Source organism: Theropithecus gelada, chromosome X (assembly GCF_003255815.1).
Source record: "Theropithecus gelada isolate Dixy chromosome X, Tgel_1.0, whole genome shotgun sequence".
Taxonomy (NCBI): Eukaryota; Metazoa; Chordata; class Mammalia; order Primates; family Cercopithecidae; genus Theropithecus; species Theropithecus gelada.
The window spans coordinates 96,575,624-96,588,359 of NC_037689.1; positions in this window are offsets into that span (position 1 = coordinate 96,575,624).

Consider the following 12,736-nt stretch of genomic DNA (forward strand, 5'->3'; position numbering starts at 1 on the left):
TTTTATTCAGCTAGTTTGGGTTTGGTTTCTATTTCTTAGAATTGAAAATATTCTGACCGACACATGTATTCTTTACAATACTGTACAAGTTCAGGACTCCTTCCACAACCCCATGCTGAAGTTAGCTGGGAATAATAGAGGAAAAGTTACAAAGCAGAGACATGGAAGAAGAGAAAAAGAAAGGGCTCAAGAGAAAACAGTTCAAAAGAATAAAACAAAAAAGGCAAAATAAGTGGATACTCATGATAGTGAGGGATAGAGACAGTAGTACAAGCCAGTTCTTCTCAAGTAATGTTTATGTCCCTTACTCATAGCCTTTACCATGGAAATAGTTGAGGTTTAAATCATTATTTATAAAACTACAATTATTACCTATAGAACGTTTAGGAGGCATTCTTAAAATCACATGTATTTTAAGCTCAGTATGTGGTGATTCTAATGACACTGAAGAGCCTCAAGGAGCACTATGGTGATGTCAAACATTGAAGCACAAAGTTAGAATAATGGGTCTATTTTTTTTCCTCTTGATCAATCCATTAATAGAATTCTTATCCATCCTACCACATAAAGGCACACAAAAATCCTTTGAAAAAGTCATTATCAAAAGTTTGAGCTATTTTCTGATGTTATAGTTAAAGGGGGAAGTGTGTTAATTTAAGAAACCGAAGGCTGTGTGTCAAAGAGAAGATGAGACTGGTCACAAAAGGAGCTTTAGAAAATAAATGTCTTTGAAAGCCAACCTAAATGGCATCTTTGGCCATAAGGTATAAGGAAGGAGGTTTCAGGGCAGGTAGGGCACACACATAATTATAGGTATACATTATGAAACCCACTTCTGTAGCAGCTAAGTTAGGAGTCAACAAACTACTGCCTTCGGGCACCATTGACCTATTGTCTGTTTTTATAGGGCCCATGAGCTAAAAATGGTTTTTATATTTTTAAACCATTGGAAAAATCAAGAGAGTAATAATGCTATGTTACACAGAAAATTATACAAAATCACAATTCCAGAGCCCATAAATAAAGTTTAATTGAAACACAGCCATGGGCATTTGTTTCAGTATTTTTATAGCTGATTTGCTCTACAAACACAGAGCTGAGTAGTTTCAACAGAACCCATGTGGTTAAAAGCGTAAGTTTGCAAACCCCTGAGGTGGAGCAATGGGGACAGAAAGCCAAGAAGGCTAAGGAGGTGATAGTGTGGTTGAGAAGACAGAGTGTGGAGTCAAATTTCCCTAATTCTGTTGGTTTATCCTGAGCAAGTTACTTAATGTATTTTAGATTCAGTTACCTTTGCTGTAAAATGAGGATGATAATATACCTGCTCAATAAGGGTTTTGTGAGGATCAATTGAAATAATATCAACAAAGCATTTAGCATATGGTAAATGCTACAAATGTTAACTATTAGGTGGATATGGCATTGTACATCTGGTAGGAAGAATTTGGGTCCCTTCTTACCTCCCCTTTGAACTGTGAGTTATTTTATTCCTTCACTCAAACATAATATAGTCCATGAGCATGCTGTTATGAGGCACAATTAAGCCACGAAAAGTACAATATTTTGGTGAACAGTAAGGGATAACTTTTGCTACTTTTCATTTGTTGATTTGCCTATTACCTTCAGTGCATTTATCTGGCTGGTTGATCACTTTCCATACATGAATAAGATGTCTGTGCACTCTGACAATGAGCAAGGACACAAAGCAAAGTGCCAAATATTCAATGCCCTTGAACCACACTCAAATGAGTACATGACAGACAGAGAGATTATAGTATTTTTTAATGTTTGAGTCAGTATGTTTATTGGTGGTTTTAAGAATAAACATGTTTATTGTTAACCGTTGTTATATTGTTCTTGGTTTCCACTATGAGCTCAAGGACTGGAGGACCAATTTGGTAGTTGAGAGACTTTCAGAATTTTTATAGAATGGATGATTTGTTGTGTGAAGACCCAAATACCTGGGCTAGTCTCTGTGTTTACATGCCCATGTTTGTCTCTTGAGATAATGCATTTTCCATTTTTATCTTCTTTACTTGGAAATCTCTTACTGCCTGTATTTTGGTGACAGAAACTGCAAGTGCATGAGCACATTGTAAATGAGAGTATAAAAGAATGTAAATGAGTTGTCTTAAGTGTCACAACCAGCAATGATACTGGAAATAAATCTCAAGAGTTTCTATTCCCAGATATGATTCTCTTTCAGTTTTCAGACCAATGAAAATTTAATAGTTGAGAAAACATAATTTCATCCTTTCATTATAGAGAGAGTATGCCTCAAAGTTAGGCAGTCAGAAGGCAGTCAAAAAGTCAGAAGGAAATAGAATAAAAGCATTTGCCTTTCAAAGTTAACAGTTGTCTAGGAAATGAGGAGAATTGGTATACTAAAAAATGTAAATAACAACTCATTACTGAGTAGTTATTACTTATTGGCTCAAAGTTCCATTTTAATTCTCCTTTCTTTACCTAGTTTCTGATTGTTATGCATCTGGAATTAGAAGTGAATAACAAGATGATTGTATTTTACTCACTGTAAAGTACTGCTCACCTGAGGTAATTGGGTAAAGTGATTGGATGATTTAGAAAATAGAGATAAAGAGATAAAGTTTTCCCATCAAATGAATCAGTCTTCAGCCTAGGATTAGCATGACAAGACCAGCGTAGCCATGCTAGACCATCTCACCATGAGTTCTAGCAGGCAGATATGATCACTTGTGAAAGTCAAGATTGACTATGTTAAGGACCCTCTTCTTGCTAGGAAGAGCAAAAGCAACTGCTCAGGAGGGATCCTCTTTATCCAGCCTGACAGCCATGTTAGATCTCAAAGCCTGGAGAAAATATATGTGAATTGTTTTTGAAAAAATTTTAATCTAGACATTAAATTGTTAAAGCTTATTTTTTCTGCATAGCTCATATGTGAGTATTGATATCATGTGGTTCTTTGAAAACCAGTTAATGAACAAAAGCGCATTGTCACATCAACTTACCTAAAGTTTTAAAGTCAACTTAAGGCTGTTTATCAGATAATGCTGTTTGCCAAACTGATCATTATTTTTCAAAAATGCACTCCCTGTATAATTAATAAATTATATGTTGGTATGAAATATACCTATAGTCCCTACAGGTTTGGCACAAATCACAAGTTTTATAGAGTGCAAATCATCACAATTTGAAGATTTATTGACTATGGTTACCATTTTAGTTTTGACCTCTAAGATTGGCCAAATGACTCTTCAATTTAAAATAAACATAGTTAATGAAATTGGGATATTGATTGAAATAGATTTTAAAAATTGATGGACCAATGGGGATATTTTTATGTTATCATCTTTGATACTTACTCATTTTGACCTTGGTTTACTATTCATAGCATGTACAAATATTTGCTGTATGAATGAGAGAACCATGGAGAAAGAGTAATCCAGAAACTATATTCTACACTTACACATAAGTATTTAAATATCATGGGGAGATCTGTTACTTTTCAAAATAAAGCAAGCTCTAATAATTCTTGATAATAGATCATGATGGCTCAAAAGAGAAAAGTAGCTGTGTTTGCATATCAAAATGCAACTTGAATAATTTCATTTTAAGGAATGATATGAATGGTAAAATGAAGCTACACAAAATTACCTATGGACCATTTAAAACAAAGTCAACTGAATAGCTTACTTGGAAAAAATGTGAGGATTTTTGAACTGAAATGTTTTTTTCTTGAAATATTAACATTACTTTTCTTGGTATTAAAGGAAATGCTCTTGACCATATTATAATGTTCGTGTATTTGCCTGAAAATTCCAAAGGGTATGGAAAACTTTTTCATCCATTCTGGATGCATGAAGGTCTTTTTTGTGTGGTTGATAACTATCCACTATTTGCAGATGATTCTTCTGTTTGTGCATATTACTTGCTTTAGCTTCAAGAAGTAAGAAGAGCTAATGTTTTTTGATCACTTACTAAATCACAGCCATTTAATTTAATTAATTTAATTTTAAACCCTTAAAACAACCTACAGAATGGGAGAAAATTTTTGTAAACCATGCATCCAACAAAGGTCTAATATCCAGCATCTATAAAGAACTTAAATGCACAAAAAAACCGTTAAAAACTAGACAAAGGACATGAACAGACACTTTTCAAAGAAGACATATATGCAGCCAACAAGCATATGAAAAAAAGCTCAACATCACTGATCATTAAAGAAATGCAAATCAAAACCACAATGAGATATCATCTCACACCAGTCAGAATGGCTATTACTAAAAAGTCAAAAAACAACAGATGCTGGCAAGGTTGTGGAGAAAAAGGAACCATCATACACTGCTGGTGGGAGTGTAAGTTAGTTCACCCATTGTAGAAGACAGTGTGGTGATTTCTCAAAGACCTAAAGACAGAATACCATTCAACCAGGCAATCCCATTACTGGATATATACACAAAGGAATATAAATCATTCTATTATAAAGACACATGCATGTGTATGTTCATTGCAGCACTATTCACAAAAGCAAAGACATGGAATCAACCTAAATGTCCATCAATGATAGACTGGATAAAGAAAATATGGTAGACACACACCATAGAATACTATGCAGTCGTAAAAATGAATGAGATCATGTCTTTTGCAGCAACGTGGATGGAGCTGGAGGCAATTATTCTTAGGAAATGAATGCGGGAACAGAAAATCAAATACCACATGTTCTCACTTACAGGTGGGAGCTAAATGATGAGAACACATGGACTCATAGAAGGGAACAACACACAATGGGGACTACCAGAGGGTGGAGGGTGGGAAGAGGGAGAGGATCAGAAAAAATAACTAATGGGTAGTATGCTTAATGCCTGGGTGATGAAATAATCTGTAAAACAAACCCCCCGACACACGTTTACCTGTATAACAAACCTGCACTTGTTGCCTGAACTTAAAAGTAAACAAACAAACAAACAAACAAAACACAAAACCATTAAAAGATAAACATTATCATTATCCCAATTTTGCTAATGAAGAAACAGGATTTGACAGGTGTTGTGTCTAGGTGTCAAATAGTAGATGACACAGGCTGGATTTATGCAAAGCCATGATTGTCTGTAAGGTCGATGGTCTATTTATTTTATAACACTTCCTTCATCTTTTTGTCTACTGAGCCTTTGCTATATCAATGGTATTGTAGTAGGTACTCAGATGCTTTACAAGCCACAAGATACTTGTGTTTATAAAGAAAGGATTCATTATTGTACCTTGTTTTTTCTGTGTTTTCTCAGATTTACCATTCTATTTGTAGTTATGCTTTCATGATCTTTTATTTACTTTATATTTTCTGAGTCTGAGCTTTTTAGGACATTTATTTGGACAATATCTGAATTGACAATATTATATCAACTAGTGATTTAAAAGTCTCAGTTCCTTCATTAGTAAAATAAGCTACTAATTCTGCGTACTTGTTGATGAGAAAATCTATTTAGTGTCCATTAAAGTGCTTTGTGTATCATCTTATAAATTTATGGTACCATTGACATTTGGTTATCAAAAGAATTTAATAATAGACAAACTTGTATTGCAAGGAAAATTGTTGGCAAACATATGAAACTCTTCTATGTAAAATTTGTTTTGTGCATTTTAACACAGTAATGGTGTATTCGTTTATACTGCTCTAACAAACCACCATAAACTGGATAGCTTATAAACAACAGAAATTTATTTCTCACAGTTCTGGAACTGGGAAGTCCAAGATAAAAGCACTGGCAGATCCAGTGCCTGGTGAGGACCCACTTTCTTGGTAATAAAAGGTATCTTCTCGCTTCATCCTCACATGGCAGAAGGACACAAGGCAGCTCCCTGGGGCCCCTTTTATAAGAGAACGAATCACTTTCCAGAGGTCCCACCTGCTAATATCATCACATCGGTGACTAGGTTTCAACATATGCATTTTGGAGGGACAAAAACATTCAGACCATAGCAAATGAGTCTCAGTATCAGTAGCAGTGGGAGAAAACAAACAAGTGTAGCTGCCTGAAGAAATGTACATGCATTTAAAGATGATTTTATGAATGGTACAGAATTAATATACAGAGGATATTATATCCATACACATTTGTTTCATTATTGACTCCATGTAAAGTCATGTAATAAATGATTTTTATGTAAACTAATTAATGTAATTATGTTTACAATCAGCAAATCCAATAAATAGGTTAATACTACTATACCCTTTCATTTCTGTAACCAGTTCTTCCAAGTTAACAATCCTGAAATTATTTTCAATGAAGGAACAGAGCAATTAAAAATCAAACTTAAGACAACCTGTTTATTAGTGTCAGAGTTGTGCAGTTTATTATAAGCTATGATAACAGTGAATAGCATTCAGCACATCTATTTTGTAAGTGAACAAAAGCTCAGATGACTTCTGATTTTATCCTTTTTTTTTTTTTTTGGAGACAGAGTTTTGCTCTCGTTGCCCAGGCTGGAGTGCAATGGCACGATCGGGGCTCACTGCAACCTCTGCCACCTGGGTTCGAGTGAGTCTCCCACCTCAGCCTCCTGAGTAGCTGGGATTACAGGCATGCACCACCATGCCTGGTTCATTTTGTATTTTTAGTAGAGACAGGGTTTCACTATGTTGACCAGGCTGGTCTTGAACTCCTGACCTCAGGTGAGCTGCCCATTTTGACCTACCAAAGTGCTGGGATTACAGGCACGAGCCACTGCACCAGGCCCTGATTTTATCTTAATTGGTTCATCTTTCCTGATTTTTATTCATCAAAAACTGCTTAGAGATCTAATTTCCTAGACCATTACTGTTACTTAATATTTATTGAGCTTCTTAAGCATTTGTAAAAGTAACCCTAGCCCTCTCACAATTAGTTTATTTATTTCTTATTCCTGCTTTGAAATAGACTTGAAATGTGGAGAGGCATACTTCTAAAATATTCAATGAAACATTTCCACATTTAATGAGGTTCTGATTTGGTTAAGGATTTGTAGGTTTCAGACTACTCATTCCCACTTTATCTAAACAGGTTTGCCCGTCCTTCTTATGGATTTACACTAATGTCTTACAGCACCTTCACCTTCCTAACCCATTTGTGATTACACATCAATTTGCAAATAACTTAAAAGTCGATTATTTGAAATGTTTAGGGTTTTTTCAGTTATCTCTTAAGAATGAGATTACTTTAAATTTTGCATAATTCAGAAGGGAACCTTAGGTATTATTGGAGAATGTGCCAATACCAGAAGAATTTTGTTCTGGTACTTTTCATTTAGCTTCTACTAAACACACTGGCATTTGTGTACATAAAAGTAAGTATCATATGACCACATCTTACTAAACATATCAACAGGAATATTACCCTGTTAGACTGACGTTGACCGATGTACAGCTCCTAAGAACCATCTAACCTTTTGGATCAACATGAGGGTCAGAATTCTACAAAATTTTAGTCATTACTTTCAGAGAATTATCAAAAAGGTAATTTAAACTCATCAAATTTCATCGATACTTTTAAAAGTAATTGATCTTTGTGAACATTAGTAGTTTGAGTAATAAGGCAGAAGTTATTTTAATCATCTTTCTTTTTGTACACAACGGTATTCTGAATTCTTATTCTTTCCCTTAGACAAGATTCCAGAGGGTGTGATCATCTGTTGAGAACCATGTTTCGAATGTGCTGTCTTCCCTTGATATTAGAGGGTAATGATTTTGGTCTTGTAGGACCTGGAGGTTCTCTCAGCTTTGAGGGCAGTTGGTGAGTACAGTGACACAATTTACTCTGCAGACCCCTGGATCTGGACTAGACCATACCTCGGATCAAGAGTCAGCGTGGGAATTGATAACCTATGCTGCCTGGCCAATATCTGAATCTTATTGGTGCCATGGAGTTGAAGAAGCCAACTGAGGCTTTAGTGGTATAATAATGAAAGTGTGGGCTCTAGTAGAAGGCTGCCTGGGTTTGTAGCATAGTTTAATAGTTTACTACTTGTACCAACATGGGCAAATTGCTTAATTTTTCCAAACTCATTTCATCATTTTTAAAAAGGAGAGATTACTGGTGTCTATCTCATAGGATTATAATGGAGAGTTAAAGAGAGAATATATGAAAAAACACCAAGAATAGTACATGGAACATAGCAAGTACATAATAAACCTTAACTTTCATCACTGTTATTATTATTATTGGTAACCATAATGATAAGCATACTTGTATAACTTTATAAAATATATTTATAATAACGTTGGTGGCACTTTTATTTTACATGGCATACCATATTGTGTTTCCTTAAAGAATATTCCCACTTAAGGAAGGTCTAGGTTGTGCCAGCTTGAGTCCAACAAGAAACAAATGCCAAGTCAGGATTAGAAAAGCAAACAATTAATTGGAGAAAATACCTATGAAGGGTAAAGGTAGAGGAAGCTAGAGTAGGCAGCGAGAGTCTTTAGATAGCAATGCAGATCTGACACTTATGAAAAAAGAAAGAGGACATAAAGGAACATTGGGCAGCAAGAGGTACAGACTGCAGCCCACTTTTGAGAAGACCTTGGCCAGATAAATGGGAAATGGGAGGTCCCTGAGCCATGATTGTGTGCTACAAGGATCGCCTGTTGGATAGGAAAGTATCTTCATTAGTACCCCTACCATATTCCATCACTGACTAGGAGAACCAAGGAGTACGTGTGGCCTTACCATTCAAAAGGGGACACATCTGAAAGCAGTCAGTTAACTGGGCACTTCACAGCAGTTTCTCTTGAAAGACTTCTAGGTAGTGTATCTCAATGGCTGCCATATACATTAAAAACAAAATAGATTTAAACTCATACATTAGATATTTTTAAAGTTAGTGATTTTTTTTCTCTTACAAATGGTCATTTCTTTACAGATGAGTCCACTACACAGATTAGGGGATCTCTTATTAATTTAGGTGTACAATTACTAATCTTTGATGTTAATGCTACAATTTCTCTTCATTTTTATAAAGCAAAGTATTCCCAATGATATTCCTAGAAGTTTATCGACATTTTTTATCTTCCTAACAAACCAGCATTTGACTTCATTGACTTACAATACAGTTTATCTAGAACTAGAACAGTTTATGGCTTTCTATTCTGATATTTATTCTTTCTATTTTCTTATTTACTTCTGGTTTCATTTTCTCTCTCTCTCTTTTTTTTTTTTGGATAAAAGTTGAATCATTGATTCGAGACTTTTTATTTTTTCCCTAATTTCTTTTTTAAATACTGCTTTAGTTGTAATCCACAAATTCTGATGTATTATAGTTTCATTTTCATTTAATTCTAGATACTTTATAGTTTCCCTTGTTATTTCTATTTTGACCTAAGGGTCTAAGGTTCTTACTTAGTTTGCAAGTATTTGGGTATTTTTTCTGAAGATATTTGTTATTCTAATTTAATTCCACTGAGGTCAGAAAATATACTTTGCATGCCTTGAATACTTTCAAATTTGTTGAAACCTGTTTTAAGTCCCAGAATATAATCTGCCTCGGTGAATGTTCCACATGAGCTTAAGAAGAATGTGTATTGTGCTATTGTTTGTTGGACATGTTGTTTATGAATGTCAAACGTCATGTTACTTGATGGTGCTGTTGTTCAAGTCTTTTGTATCCTTACTAATTTTCTGTCTGTTTGTTCTTATCAATTTTTGAGAGCATATGTCTTAGTTCCAGGTGCTATAACAAAGTACCATAGGTGGCTTATAAACAAGACAAATTTGTTTCTCAGAGTTCTGGAGGCTAGAAGTCTGAAATAAGGGTACCAGCATAACTGGGTTCTGGCGAAGGCCATCTTCCAGGTTTTGGCCAGATGATTTCTCCTTTTAACCTCACATGACAGAAAGTGAGCGAGAGAGCTCTCTGGGGACCCTTTTATAAGCGCACTGAATTCCATTCATTAAAGCTCCAGCCTCAAGACCTGTTTACCTCCCAAAGGCCCTGTAAAAGGGGAAAATTGATGTTGTCTACCTTATAAGATTATAATACAAAGTTAAAAGTTATATGTACAAAAAGCACCAAGAATAGTACATGGAGCAAAATGAGTGTATAATAAATATTAAGTTTTATCAGTAGTAGTAGTATTGGTAGCAGTAGTCCATCACATTGGAATACTATCATATTGGGGGTTAGGATTTCAACATATAAATTTTGGGAGGGCACATGCATTCAGTCTATAACAGTGTAATACTGAAGTCTCTGACTATAATTTTGGTTTATCTATTTCTCCTTGCAATTCTATCAATTTTTTTTAATTATCTGGTAATTATAAAACAGATTTGTTTATATTTAGTATTATAAGTGCAGACATCAAAGAGAATATTTAAATTTTTGGTAAAAAGCTCTATGAGTTTTTGTTCCTTGTATTTTGAAGCTCTGTTATTAGGTGTACAAGCATTTACTATTGTTAAATCCTCCTGCTAAATTGACTCCTAGATCATTAGGACATGATCTTGTTTATACTTGGTAGTATTATTTACTCTGAAATCCACTTCGTCTGATATTAGTAGAGGCATTCAGCATTTTTTGTTTGTGTTACCATGGTATATATTATCCCATCCTTTTACTTTTAATATATTTGTGCCTTTTATATTCAAGTGTTTCTTTTAAGTAGCATATCATTGGATCATGCTTTTTTCACCAATCTGATAATATCTGCCTATAAATTGGTGTGTTTAGACCAGGGTCCCCAACACCCAGCCCATGGCCTGTTAAGATCCAGGCCTCACAGTAGAAGGTGAGCAGCCAGTGAGTAAGCATTACTGCCTGAGCTCCACCTCCTGTGAGATCAGTGGCAGCATTAGGTTCTCACAGGAGTATGAACCCTATTGTGAACTGTGCATGCGAGGGATCCAGGTTACACACTCCTTATGATAATCTAATGCCTGATGATCTGAGGTGGAACAGGTTCATCCTGAAACCATTCCCTCCCTCCCCCGCCCCATGGAAATATTGTCCTTCACGAAACCAGTCCCTGGTGCCAAAAAGGTTGGGGACCACTGGTTTAGACCATTTACATTTCATGTTATTATTGATATAATTCAATATAAAGCTTTCATCTTGCCATTTTTTTCTATTTGTCCTACCTGTTATTTTTTCCACTTTTCCTCTTTCTCTGTTTTCTTTTAGATTAATTTACTGTTTTTGATTATTCATTTTATCTCCTATGTGGCCTGTTAGCTATAATGCTTTGTTTTTGTTTTTTTTAGTAGTTGCATTAGAGTTTATTATATATATATATTTGACTTAACACAGTCTACCTTCAAGTTATATTATGCCATTTCATGAATAGTTTAAGAAACTTAAATATTCCCATATCTCCCTGCCTAGGCTTTATGAGATTGTCGTCATGTATTTTACTCTTATAAATGTTGTCAATATCAAATTATGTTATCAATATTTTTGATAAATGTCAATTATACTTTAAATGAATTTAACTCATAAGAAGAGAATCATATGTAGTTGCCCAAATCATTACAATTTCTAGTGCTCTTCATTGCATTGTGTAGATCCATATCTTCATTTGGTATTGTTTTACTTCTGTATAGAGGATTTCTATTAATATTTCTTGCAGTGTGAGTCTTGATGATGAATTCTTTAAGCTTTTGTGTGTCTGAAAACTTTTTAATTTTACCTTTATTAAACATTTTTTTTTTTTTTTTTTTCTGAGACGGAGTCTCGCTCTGTTGCCCAGGCTGGAGTGCAGTGGCCGGATCTCAGCTCACTGCAAGCTCCGCCTCCCGGGTTTACGCCATTCTCCTGCCTCAGCCTCCCGAGTAGCTGGGACTACAGGCGCCCGCCACCTCGCCCGGCTAGTTTTTTGTATTTTTAGTAGAGACGGGGTTTCACCATGTTAGCCAGGATGGTCTCGATCTCCTGACCTTGTGATCCGCCCGTCTCGGCCTCCCAAAGTGCTGGGATTACAGGCTTGAGCCACCGCGCCCGGCCTTAAACATTTTTTTAAACATTTAAAAAACAAAGCCAGGCATGGTGGAGAGTACCTTTAGTACGACCTACTCGGGAGGCCAAGGCAAGATTGCTTGAACCCAGGGGTTTGAGGCTATCCTGGGCAACACAGTGAGACCTCATGTCTAAAAGTAAATAAATAAATACATTAAATATTTTTAAAACATATTTTCCACTACATTATGCTTCACTGCCTCCTCAATCACACAGTTTCTGATGATAAATCTAACCTCACCCTTATCTTTGATCTTCTGTATATGTCTTTTTTTGTCTTCTTTAAAGATTTTCTCTTTATTTTAGTTTCTGAGAAATTTACGATATGACTTGGTATAATTTTCTTTATTTTTTGTGTTTGAAACTTGTTGAACTTTTTTGGGTGTTTGGGTTTATAATTTTCATCAAATTTGGAAAATATTTGGCAATTATTTCTTCAAAATGCTTTTTGCCTTCCACCTTGGTGACTCCAATTATATGTATTTGAGTTATCTGGAACTTGTTGCAGAGGTCAGTGATTTTTAGTGATTTATTTTTTATTTTTTTGGCTATTTTAATCTTTGTATTTGATTTTGGATAGTTTTTATTGCTATATCTTCAAGTTCACTGACCTTTTTTTTCATAATGTCTAATCTGCTGTACATTTCATCCAGTGTATTTTTGTACCAGATGCTGCAGTTATCTGTAGAAGTTTGATTTACTAGTTGTTATATCTTTCTTGTCTCTAAATCACTTTTTGAACATATATAATACATTTATGACAACTGTTTCAATA